At 32.0% G+C, this 14238-nt stretch overlaps 1 protein-coding gene and 1 pseudogene across 2 annotated transcripts in view; both read left to right on the plus strand.

Moving 5' to 3' along the window:
• LOC143225826 (uncharacterized) overlaps positions 1 to 14238 on the plus strand; it is a 439460-nt gene that overhangs the window by 87574 nt on the left and 337648 nt on the right. The gene's annotated exons all lie outside the window — the stretch shown is intronic.
• LOC143227198 (protein lethal(2)essential for life pseudogene) lies at positions 12704 to 13598 on the plus strand (annotated as a pseudogene).

Below are 14238 nucleotides of genomic sequence, written 5' to 3' on the forward strand. Positions count from 1 at the left end.
GTTGACAAATTTAATGAATACGGGTAACTTGTGTTGAATAAAAGTTAAAGTTTATTAATCTTTTAACGATTACTTCATAAGAAAACCTTTAATTAACAGCTGAAACGATTACTGACTTAAATTATATCACGTAAATTAGAATAAGTTTAGTTGTAAGCTCTTTCTTAGTGACTTACAGAGAAATTTATACATCAGGTTATGTGATGCCAAAAACATATGTTAGCTGACAAAATATTTAAAGTGCGTGTAAAACTTAAAACCACTAATTCCGAAGTTTCTGTATTTTGGGTTAACATATTAATAATTCATTCTGCTTCCATTATGATGAAAGATAACTATTTTTCATACGTTTATAATGGCTATCTTCTGGATTGAAGGGGTTGTTTGTTAAATCGCTTCATGAAGCGCGTGCACACCAATGACGTTCCTTTTTGTTTTTTTTAATACGTCAGGATAAGACACTTGAGCGATTGTTTTCAACACACACGTATATAAAGCTTTACTCAATTTCATGTTTTTAATAAAATCGTATCGTGCTAAAACCTTTAATTTACTTCAAAGACAATAAAGAAAAAAACATTGACCATACTCACAATTATTTAACACAAATAACACCTCCCAATAGGAAATATTAATTACGTTTTGTTATTTATTGTTTGTAATTTTCCACATTCTAAGTTTTAAGGTATTCTGAAACCCTTTCTGTTTTCTTTATCACTTTTACATATAACAAAAACATTTGTGAAAAAGATATTAGAGACTAGGTAACTCAATTATTGGTTACGTGAAACGCAAAATAGCTTCGTATATCTTGTTCAGTTGTCGTTACGATTTAAAATTCATATTTTCCATTTTGTTGCTAACGTAAGAGTCAAACAAAAGGTACACAGTATCGAAAGGCATTCGTAAAATAATTCCATCAATTAAACGAAACATCGCTATAACGAAAAAATCTCAAACGTGATTCCGCATTGAGATTTGTTTGGAAAAAGTGATGTTTATAAAAATTTTCGGAATGTCTATTGTAATCTCAATTCAGAGTGAGTTACAGATTTTTATTCATATGTTACCAACATTAACCGTATGTGTTTCTTGTCTAATCAAGACGAGTTTATTAGTAATAACAAAACACTAAATACTATCTATAAAAGTCTATGACATAATTAATTACTGTTCTAGACAATTCCTTCACTTTTTTTTTCTCTTTCAGATATTATTGGTAAATACGATTAATACAGGGAACATGCGTCGTGTGTTACTCTGCTAGCAATAACTTCATAATGCATTATATATATTTTCGAAGGAAGACTATTATTTACCAGTAGCAACGGTAACTAATGTAAATACAATGAGATTTTTTTAATGTTTTTAGCTGTAAGTTGCTCAAAGTATCAAATTGTGCATTTCATAATCTGAAGACAATCATATATATAATATTGAGAAAAAAATTACATTCGTAACGTAAAATCGCAAATTCAATGGTGTATATATTTTCTTTAATAAATCATTGAGCGATTCTGCTTCAAACATCTTACACTGCTAAATTAGGGACGGCTAACGCAGATAGCTTTGTGCGAAAGTCAAGAAACAAAACAAACAATCCTTTTAGAACTGAAATTTTTACTGTTTATTATAAAGTTATATTTTATATATCCAATGATTTTCAAATTTATTAATGTGTTTTTAAGACTACTGAATACCCCTCTAATTTCCCTTGTTCCAAACCCACGGGAAGTCCTACTAGTAATTTCCTATGTAGAGTACAACATCATTAATTACTGTTCTAGACATTTCATTTATTCTTTTTCTCTTACAGATAATGTTGGTAAATATACTTAATGTAGGGAATTTGGATAAACAAAAAGTTATTTTTTTATTAATTTTTAACAATAATTTCATAAAACATTAAGAAATTCTTGGAACGACGAAAGGAAAACCCTTAATTTTTATCTGCGAAAATAAGTGACTTTAATAATATGAGATAAATTTGAGTGTGTTAGCTGTAAGCTCTCCATAAATCACTTAAAGCATAAATTTATGCATTCGACTGTGTAAAGTCAAACATGTATCTAAAAGTGACGAGCAATTTACAATGCGTGACCTTAAAACTGGAATTTCAGAAGTGTCTGTATTTTGTGTTGACAAATTAACAGTCCTTTCTGCTTCCACTATTATGAACAATTAGTGTTTTGCAAATATTCATATTGTTAATTTATGACAGTGATATCTACTGGTTTGAAACGGTTATTTGTTACATCACTTCATGAAGCATATCCACACGGAAGGTATCATAATGACAAATTTAATTTCTTCACACATTTAGTCATTGACTAATAATTTAGTTTGACCTTTGCAGACAGCATCTTAGTCATAACATCAACCACTGTGACGTTTAGTATCTAAACGGGTATAATCTCCGTCACCAATAGATAGCATCTCTACCCAGCTTTTTTTTTTTTTTTTTTTTTTTCACTCCCTGTTTGGACGCCAAGCTTGCAATACGTGTTAAACTACCTCTGCCGACATGTTTTCGTTGGACGGACCAACCTCGCCAGTCTCCACAACGGTCCCGCCGTAATCCTCGACAGACCACCGCTGAACCTTACGCCGCTACTTTTAGCGCCCAGGCCAAGAGTGGTGCAACCATCGACCCTTCCAGTTTGTTTGTTTGTTTGTTTTGGAATTTCGCACAAAGCTTCTCGAGGGCTATCTGTGCCTGCCATCCCTAATTTAGCAGTGTAAGACTAGAGGCAAGGCAGCTAGTCATCACCACCCACCGCCAACTCTTGGGCTACTCTTTTACCAACGAATAGTGGGATTGACCGTCACATTATAACGCCCCCCACGGCTGGGAGGGCGAGCATGTTTGGCGCGACGTGGGCACGAACACGCGACCCTCGAATTACGAGTCGCACGCCTTAACGCGCTTGGCCATGCCGGGCCGACCCTTCCAGAACCCGAATTGTTCGTCGGGGCGGAATTCTTCTCCAGACCTCTACTCCTGACAATCTATCCTATTAATGGAAACCTCGGAACACTGAAATTAATGTCAGCTGTTCGCCTACAAAGAGCCCTGTCAACCTTTTCTCTGTTTTTCTCAGAGGCGTCGACATATCCATTCTTAAAAATCAAAGATGCCATAGAATTCGATATATAAACATAAGAAAACGTCTTCATCACTATCTTTAGGTGTTTTTTTTTCTAGAGAAGAAGAAAGCGAATATGAGTAATTTGACAGTTTATTTAATTATTAATCCACTCTACATACACTCGAATTACCAGATTCTTCTTCTGCAGAACAAAAATTTACAACGACAGAATTAACAGAGTTGAAACCAAAAGAACATAATTTTTCTCCAGAAAAGGAAATCACTCGATCGTGATGCTTTCCTTACAAATGTTTTGAATGCAAAAACGTTCTTATAAAGCAGTCTTAATATATAATCCACTGTAACCAGATGAATCCACCTAGAGACGCCCTCAAAATGACTTTCATTCATCAAAGTGAAGACAAACTTTTGAATTTGGTTATTCGCTCCCCAAAGATCAATTTTAATAGTAAACAGCTCATATTGTTAATAACATTTAGTAGTATTTGCTGTAACATATAAGCAATTACTTATTAGAGAGCAATATATATTATTCAGGTTCAATTTGTTCATTGCTACTTTAATCGTGCCCCATACAGTATTTTCCGTAACATTTGTAATACAGAGTGACAAAAGTTCTTTTATAAAATATGTTTACGAAGCTTTTAACTCTTTACATATATTTACTGCTTGTAAAATATATTATATAATTAGACTATACTTGTTTTTCCTCTTAATAATCTTGGCTTGTAGTTTGTGTGTGAGTGTTAATTGGAAAAACATGCTGCGTATCATGATATCATGCTGCGTAAATGACTACCTGCAAATAATTATTTTTTAAAAAGTGATCATTTCCTAGCCCAGTGAGCTAATAAATGATTGCACTGAATCTCAATAAAAATTGGATTTATTAAGAAAGCAACTGAATAAGTTACTGGAAAAACGGAATAGAAAGTAATCGAATAATTTTCTTAGAGAAAGACAATCAATATATATACATCAGCTACATGAACTGTTATTTATGTGTGAAAAAAAAATGGCGAATTCTACACTTTGCTAGTACAAAATATTTGTTGGGATTTTTGTGTGTTTTTGCTCAGTTTGGCATATATATTTGTTAAGAATATGTTTGTTCACTTTACGTTGTTTCTTTATAAAAAGAGAGACTAAAATTGTGGGAGTAAGTTCAGACAGGTAAATTTTCTCTTACGTAATGGCTTATTTTATATTTGAACAAGGATTTTGAGTGAATAGAAAATATATTTTCTCTTATGTGCACACATGATTCTAGGAAATGTTCTAGATACTTTACAAGAATGAAAAGATAATGTTATATAAAACCATTTCACAATATTATGTTTAAGATCACGTTCATTTTGAAACTCGAATATCAGCTATTATTTTCTCAAATGTAATTCACAGACCACAAAAATTCTGATAATTTGAATTTATATTTAGGAAACTAAAAATGTATAATTAATCGTAAAAACAATAATTTTGAAAGATGTACACACCACTACCAGATCCACTTTTTTTTTTTTTCTAGATAAGACAATATCAGAGACCTTAACTTCTTGTATGACAACCTCTCTGTCCCATGTTCCGCTCTCTGAGCTCTTTTCAACAATAAAATATCTTTCCAAGACTGAACAAATACTACATTCTGCAAATGTATCATAAATAATGCCCTATATAATGAAATTATAAGCAATTTAGACTTGTGTTTAATATTTCTGTTGAAACAAGTACCCTACCACTACCAAACCACACTGCTTCGATTGACTAATTGACTGATGAACCATTGCACCAAAATCCCTTTCTTTTATGACACTGTTAAGGTTATCTCGATTCATACTGTACTTATAATTCAAATTATGATAACCTTCATGCACTGTGATGCTTTTACGATAATTAAAACCCGTTTGATATTTATTTACTCAACTTATATTATGTGGTAGCAATGACCTCTTCATATTCAGCAACACCCAAAATAAAAATATGATTATAAAATTGAAATAGTTTATTGATCATTCCTTCATTGATTTAAATCAAAATAGGCAAAAATACCAATACTGAACCTTTTGCAGATTAACGGATTCTATTTATAACTCTGCTCTCTTCTAACCAGCCATTACTATTTCCAACTGTCCCTCAACTTTGATTAGTGTTTTAAAATAACTCAGTTGTTAAATTCATGGCAAATATTCCTTGTCACATTGCTTCAAAATTGGTATTTATAACCAAGTTATTATTGTCACTAATCTTCATGACCAGTGAAATATCAAACCTAAGTCAATAAATTATCACTTGCACCCAGTTTTTACTTAAATTCCACTCTCTCATCCATCTCTAAACTAGAAATTAAAAATAAATTTAAAATGGTATTGTTTCTAGTAGGTTCCTTACAGGTGAAGAAAACCGTCCTTGTGAGGTAATACTTAAGGCAAACAAGTATAAATTTTCATGTGCTCGGAAATAGGATTCACCTGAATAAACTACATTTTCGATGTCCTAAGAGTAAGTTGGCCTGCTATTTTGCTCAAGTAACACAATGATGGCGGTGAATTTTTGTTTTATATCGGTTTAAAGGTCTCCTTTCTTGCAAAATAACCATCTATAGTCAAATTTCTATTCGCTTTTATTCTGGATACTTTAGAAAGTATGTGTTCATGTCAATCCTATAGTAAGGTGTTGCAAGATTTCTTTCGTCCTTTATGTTTTAATCTGATCTACACAATGTTATTTCAGGTAGTAATTTTTCATCTCCTACCACTAGATGTTCCTGGTACAAAGTTTACTGTAGTCTGGCGACATTAAAAGAATCTGGATAAAATACACTGGAAGCATCATACTATTCTGGATAAGTTCCTTTTTCACATATTTTTTCTAAAGAGTTGAACAGATTGAATTCCTATAACTTCTGGTACGTTTCGAAAGAGATTATACTAAAAATACGCTCTCTTATACAAAACAAGTGCATATGTGAGTTTTGACAAACAAATGCTTAAACAACATACACAAAGAAAAAGAACAACTCCTACATATTTGTCCGATCATACGCTATCTTCACTGTTACTACTAAGACATTTAAATAACTATTTTATGCATACAGTCAAAAACGTAAAAATAGTACAATATGCAAACATTTTGGTCAAAACTGCATGTCTGGTTATCATTTAGAAGCATGTTGAGCGTTTGGCTGTTGATTCTGTATCTGTCATAACAGCAGAAATAATACAAAAATAAACAAGCGATAATTTTTTTATTTTCACAAAAGAACTAAATTCTCTTGGACCTATTTACAAAAAAAATATAGATTACGTAAGGCTGTACCGTTTATCATATAGATTATAAAAGCTATGCACTTTTTATAAAAGGCGTGTAACCGCTTCACAAAGAGTCACTGATTGTAACAGTTTAAGACTTTTATATTTGTTATTAAACTTCGTGAATTGTTCTAACCAAGAAGAGAGTTCTGTTTAATTTAGTTGTCATACTGATAAATACCTACATGTTTTTTTACACTATTTAAAATAATTAAACTAAATATACATTTTGTTACTACATTTTTAATATATTTGACTTACTTGTACCAGTGTGTGTTTTTCATATAGCATAGCCACAAAGAGTTATCTCCTCAGCACACCGAGAGGAATCGAACCCCTGATTTTAGCGTTGTAAATCCGGAGACATACCGCTGTACTAACGGGGGGCACTTGTACCAGTAAGTGAACGATTATTTTGTATTGGCATCTATAACTTTAATTATTGTGCTCTGATCCCAAAAAACACACACAAATGATAACGATTTTTATTAAAAGGTAAAATTCACATCTAGAGCAAAGATACTAAGCTATATCCTTCTACAATTATTTCTGGCCGTTTAGTTTCATTTTAGATGTCATAAGTGTGTAAGTGGTTCAGACATTTAACATTTTTATCTGTATTTAACGTATGTGATACTATTGTTACAACATGAACTTGAATATACTCAAATAAGGTTATTGCTAAGGTTTTCAAATTAAAAGAAACCGCAAAGAATAATTTTAATAAACGGATCGCTTCTACATTTTAATTTGATTTTGTTGTAATTTATAATCTGTCTAGGCACCGAATTAAACTGATATAAAGAATTGTTCTAACTAACTTCTTTTTATTTTACAGGATATAAGTAATGTTCATTATTTTATTTGAACGATGAAAAACCTGTTCTTGTAATATTAGCTCAGTTTGCCTGTTGTATCTCTTGAACGTTCTCTTTATCGAAATCATTTCAAACATGTGCAATTATCATTTAGAAAAATAGTTTTAGTTTCTAATTATAAACCATGATTTTTGTTTCATGTACGTTTCACTACATTTATATGATTCTGGGTTTTGTATGCCACGTTTTAAAAATAAATATCCTAAATTTTCTGTAACATACACCACTTTCAGAATTATGTTTTTGTTTTTTGTTCACTTTGTATTATTTATATTTTCGGGTGATGTTAATTTAATTTCTAGCTATGGTTTCATTTTCATGGTAAACAATGATGTCTTTCGTTCTCGCCCGACATAGCCAGGTGGATTAAGGCGTTCGACTCGTAATCTGAAGGTCACGGGTTCGAATCCCCGTCGCACCAAACATGCTCGCATCTTTTATCCGTGGGGCATTATAATGTGATAGTTAATCCCATTATTCGTTAATAAAATAGTAGCCCAAGAATTGGCGGTGGTTAGTGATGACTAGCTGCCTTACCTCTAGTCTTACACTTTTAAATTAGGGAGGGCTAGCGCAGATAGCCCTCATGTAGATTTGCGCGAAATTCAGAAACAAACAATTCACAACTTTTCCTCTAGTGGACTTGTTTCGATAAATGCACAGCTGATGGCTGTTAGTTGGTAGAACAAACCAAGTTAAGAATGGTGGAATGCAAGAGTGAAATTCTTGACCTAATAACATAAACTCTTTTAAGTTTTTAGTTAAATTCTGAATAAAAACATCTCTTTCTGAATGTGAAAGTAACTAGTGAAGAGACTTGCATATGATGGAGCTGTGATAGTAATCTGTAGCTTGCAGACACAAGTGAGCATAAGTTTGTTTTTTTTATTTTCGCGCAAAGCTACTCGAAGACTATCTGCGCTAGCCGTCCCTAATTTAACAGTATAAGAATAAACGGAAGGCAGCTAGTCATCACCATCCACCGCCAACTCTTGGGCTACTCTTTTACCAACGAATAGTGGGATTGAATGTCACATTATAACGTCCTTACGGCTGAAAGAGCGAGCATGTTTGGCGTGACGGGGATGCGAACCCGCGACCCTTAGATTACGAGTCGCACGCCTTAACACGCTTGGCCATGCCGGGCCCAGGGGGCGTAAGAACGTGACAGTGAATTGCACTGTTAGTTTGTAAAAGCTTTGCCCAAGAGTTGTGTTAACTTTTTGCTTTCCCTCTGGTCTATTATTGCTAAAATAGGGACGGTTAACGAAGGTAGTCCTGTGTAGATTTGCGCGAAATCAAAAAATAAACAAATAAACCAGTAAATTGTGGAAATAAAAGTTATTGATCAAACCCGTTGTGAGATAAAAAATAAGAGAAATTAGTTGTTATATAAAATGAGAAATAAACAAACATACCGGGGCAGTTAGAACAAGGACATGTTTAATGAAATATAAATTATAATTACTTTATAACAACAATAAAGACATTGACAGAGCAATATTTTTAGACAAATTATACTAGGAAGTAAATAGATTTTCTCAAGATGGCTGTCATTAACCCTTCTCAACTGAACAGTTTTGTTGGGTAAACATTGTAATAATCACTTTTAAAAGAACAGTTATCGTAGTGTATAAAGCCTCATACAAGTGTATAAGGTGGATAATGAGAAATTACATTCTAATTAAGCTGATAATAATTTAAAGAATAACTACTTAACAAATCGATTGCTTATTTTTCATCAGTACGGTACGAGACAATTTGTTTATTTCAATTCTCTAACCCGTTTCCCTACAACAGATAGTCCGATGTTACCTTGCTGCAAGAAAACACAACATACACGCAAGTTATAATTACATGAAACGTAATTCAAATTTGCTACGTACTATAAAGTGTTTCATCCTAAAAGTTTCAACACTTTGATTTAGTATCTCTTTCATTTCCTAGTTTGTGATGTGTCCATATTTCCTTATGAAAGAGTTTCAAAAGGAAATTAATATACTTCATTTCTTTAAGAACTGAAATTTTTGTTGTTTATTAAAACGTTATAATTTATATATTCGATAAGTTTTGATTTCATTAATATGTTTTCTAAGTCTTCTAAATGCCCCATTAAATTCTTTTGTCCCAAATTCAAGGGTATTCTTAGCAGTAACTTTGTGTTTAAAGTATAACATAATTAATTACTGTTCCAACCATGTCATTTACGCTTTTAATTTTGCAGATAGTATTGGGAAGTATAATTAATATAAGTAATTTGCATTGAATAGAATTTAATATTGATTAATCTTTTAGCAATAACCCCATAATGAGTTACGTAATTTTTAGACCAAAGTAAGAAGAATCGTGATTTAATAGCCGTTAAAATAATTAACTTAACTAATATGAGATAAATTAGAAATGTGTTCAGTTGTAAATAACTTAAGGTATAAACTTAAATATTAGATGATCTGAAAACAATCGTAGTTATAAAAGTGACAAAAATGTACGAAGTGTGACTTAAATGTCCAAATTCAAAAGTATGTGTATTTTAAGTTAGAAAATCAATAATCCATTCTTCTTCCACCACGAATAACGATAACAGTTTGCAAAGATTCGTGTTGACTACCTGTGACGGTCACGTCTACTGGTTTGAAGTGCTTGTTTGTTAAGTAACTTCATGAATCACATGTACTTCAAAGACGTCATGCTGACCAATCTGTTTTCTTCCCTCAATCGACCGTTAGGTAACTCTTTCGTTAACTTTAGTCTCTAGTCTAGTCTCTCTGTTGTTTAGATATATTTATGTGTATACCCAGGAGGGTCAGGTACACTCGACCTATTCCTTCTTCCATAACTTTGTTGGAGTGGCCAGATTAATATATATTTCGATTTAACTACAGAATGGCTGGAGTGATATCATAAATTTAGTTTGGTCCTTTTCAGGACACTGTCCATTTATATTGTTCTTGATTTTTTTGTTACTATTATTATTATTTAATAAGTCTAGAACATAGGTGGCCTATTTTATTTTATCTATATTCTACTACTACTGTTATTATTATTATTTTAGATGATTTTGTCTTAATGATCTAATGTATAGATTTAACGGGGAAAGGTGTTTAGGTCTCTCTTGATCATATATGCAATACCTATCTAGTTCGCATAGCAACTCATTTTTTCGCCAATTTTTATCAAAATATTTTATTGTACTCTGTAGAAGTCTACCGGTATTGTTTGTGTGTTTGAGTAATTATGTATGAACTTTGATGAAGTGGTTTTAGTTACTCTGTATGCTGATGTAATTAGTGTATTCTGTAATGTTTGAATCTTTGTGACCTTTAGCGTTTAAGCGGATGCAATATTTGTCACCATTGGGTAGTCCCGAAGTATAAAGCTGACCAGCAATAATAATTTATATTCAGTTTATTTGTAGCTTTGAATTCAAAAAGTTAAAGACCTTTATAATAATACTTAAGTGTTAAGTTTGTAACAGCAATATTCATTAAAAGTTCTTGAAGTATCTGAAGTTATTTTTTAGACCAGAAGTATGAAAACCATGAGCTAACAGCCGGAACTGTTTTTCTGTGTACCTGTGAAACTGATAGAGAAAACAAAACCATCTACCCATGCACCACCACAGTTCGAAAATTCGTGAATGTTGCGGAAAAGAATTTTCTTTGCGTTTCCACACGAAAACTTTACATAAAGAAGGTTATATTTGCAGCCTGCGTACCCAACGTTGAAAGAACTATCGTGTGAACGTTTAAGCTATGTTACTACTCACAAGAGTATTTTGAAGAGATGTGAGAAAAGAATTACCAGACTCAACTTGTGAAGAATTAAAGTTTACAAAGGCAGTTCTGTTAACAAGTCGTTCTTGTAGACACTCGTTCAGCAGTCTCAAGACAAACCTTTGAACGTGGTTATTCATCATCGACGAGATTAATTTTTATATTTAAGAGCTTATGTTCTTTATAAAATTTAGTGATATTTGGTCTGTTATGTTAAGTAGTTATTTATAAGAGAGCATTGTATTCTATTCATTTTGAATTTGTTCATTGCTTGTTTATTCATGCCCGTTAAAGTTCTTTTTTTCCGTAACAATTGTAATATAAAGTGACAAAAGTTCATTTATAAAATATGTTTACGAAGCTGTTAATACTTTCAATATACATATTGCATGTATAGTGTATTAAATAATTAAAATTTCTTTATTATGTTCTTTAAAGTCTTGGTTTTAGTGTGTGTTTGTGTGTGTGCTTACCTGATGAGATTCGCTGGGTATCACGACATCTTATTATGGTAGTAAATAATTACCTGTAAATAATTATTTTCTGAAAAGTAATCATTTTCTAGCACTGTGAACTAATCAACTATGACACTAAACTTAGTTAAAAACAAACTTTAATAGTAGAGCAACTGAATAAGTTACTGGTAGAATGGAATAATAAAATAATTGAATAATTTTCTTCGAGAAAGAAAAAAAGACCGTCAATATATATATGAAATACGTGGACTGTTATTTATGTGGGTAAAGAAATACTCGCATAATTTACAGTATGTTAGTAAGAAATTTTTGTTAGGATTCTAATGTGGATTAGTTCAATATTTCATATATATTTGTTAAACATACGTGTGCTCACGTATAAGCAAATATTGCTTATTTGTTTTTTAAGAGAGACGAAGAATGTGTGAGTAAACTGAGCCAGATAGACGAAAGGCGTATTTTATATTTGTGCCAGGAACTAGAATGAATACAAAATATTTTTGTGTTATTTGTACATAAGTCTCTAGCATGTATCTTAGATATTTTTCAGGAGAGAAAAGATAATGTTGTATAAAAACATCTTTACAAGATAATCTTCATGATCACGTTCATTTTGAAACTCATATGTGAGCTATTCCTTCCTCAAATATAATATACAGACTATTAAAATTTTGATAATTGGAATTTATTTCAATCAAAATAAAAATGTTTAACTTTTCGTAACAAAGAGTATCATTTTAAAAGATGCAACCTTAGTTAAGACAACTCTATTTTTATTTAAGTGTCAAGTTCAAAAGGTGTTCAGATACCACTTTTTTTTTCGCTTTGCGTATGTAGTAAACTCAATATAAATGTAAGGTAATGTTAGCTAACTAGTTACGCGTACATAAATGATTTATTTTATTGTTAATCCATACACAGTTTTTGTTATATTTTGGTATTTTTACTATGTTACTTTGTAAGACAACAAACCATATCACATAACCATCCTTGTGGAATTTTTCTAGGTCTGGAATTACCTTTGAAACATTTGTAGATCATTCACCCATTGCGCAATATTGAATAGAATTTGAGCTCATGTTTTTGTAGAGATTCTCAAATGGTTGAGAGGGCGTTGCGAAAACAATATATCCACATATAAATGGGAAACAGTGAAACGTATAAACACATACGAGGTTTGTGTTTGAGGGGTAGTTATGAACGTTGTACTACAAACTTTTTAGAAATGGCTTTTTCAAGGAACATTGTACCTCTTCTAGTAGGGAGAGAATGGTGGGACACTTGGGATTTTCCTAGTCATATCGCGGTTCAGTATTTTGGGCTTGGCCGTAACGGTGTTGATATGTTAACACCAACTTTGTATCATGGCTACTACCTACGACCCCCACGTCATGTAACACGTAAGGTAGGTAGCGGAGTTTCGGAGGTGAAAAACGAACCTGGTAAATTTCGGATATTACTTGACGTCAGTCTGTTTCAACCTAACGAAATAAATGTCAAAACTGTTGAGAACTGCGTTGTCATTGAAGGTAAACAAGAAGAAAGACCAGATGAACATGGATTTATATCCCGACAATTTGTGCGACGATACATGCTGCCAAAAGAAGTTGCTCCGGAAACTTTACGATCGTCTCTGAGTTCGGACAGAATATTGACGATCGAGGCACCTAAGAAAGTCTTGGAGTGTCAACAGCCAAATGAACGAGTTGTGCAGGTTAAAATGAGAGATAAACCGGCGGTGAAAGAAGGCCAGCAAGAACAGTAAAGATGTAACACTTGCGCGTTTTCACTTTCTTTCATACTAAATCTATAAATTTCAGACATGTTAGACCACGCGTACAATAATATAGTGTTAAGCAATAAATTAACAATTAAGTTACAACTTTTAAATTCAAAACCATAAAAAAATTACAATTAGCAAAAATAAAAAATTTAAGTTTTAGCTTTTTGGTACAAAAGTTTTTATTTTTGTGTAACTATGTATATAACTGTATTTTTATTCCTGATGTAATAATTGAAATTTGTTTAAAAAATAAAGTTACTTTTCGAATATGTTCTTTTCAATATCAGTTTTTTTTTACTTTGTTTTACTTAATTGAGTATGGTTGCATAGAACTAGAAACATTAGTTTTCTTAGAGTTTGACACTGTTTTACCATAGTTGATTAAAACTTCTTTACAAAATCTAAAATTCATGGACAGTGGGAGCGTAGCTTTATTTACTTCTGTCGTACTAAACCCGAACATTTTTTAAGTATTAGTACTAGTCATCGAGCGCGTTTTAACATGGTCTCTTAATTACATTAAAATACTTAATAATGCTGGTAATTAATTTATTTTGTCAAAATTCTACTCTTAATTCATTTACATCTGATTGTGTGTATAGTGCCATTAACGCTTTCTTTTAAACATTTATTTGTATTTATCGCATATACATTAATACTATCTTAAAACTACTGACTAGCAGGACTACGATACGAGATTTACTGTCACTCGTATAATGTACCCACAACTGGTGTGTGTGTGTGGGGGGGATATTTTAGTTGCTCACATATTCAAACTACTCAATATCTGGAATACTATCGCAAGCTCAATCCGTTGCAATTTTGTAGTACAGAGTGGCCCGTAAGTCCCTACCCATCCATATGTTATTACGTTATATTCAATTACGCATGTATTATTTGTTTCTTTTTTGTT

The sequence above is a fragment of the Tachypleus tridentatus genome, chromosome 9 (genome assembly GCF_004210375.1).
Source record: "Tachypleus tridentatus isolate NWPU-2018 chromosome 9, ASM421037v1, whole genome shotgun sequence".
NCBI classification, from domain to species: Eukaryota; Metazoa; Arthropoda; class Merostomata; order Xiphosura; family Limulidae; genus Tachypleus; species Tachypleus tridentatus.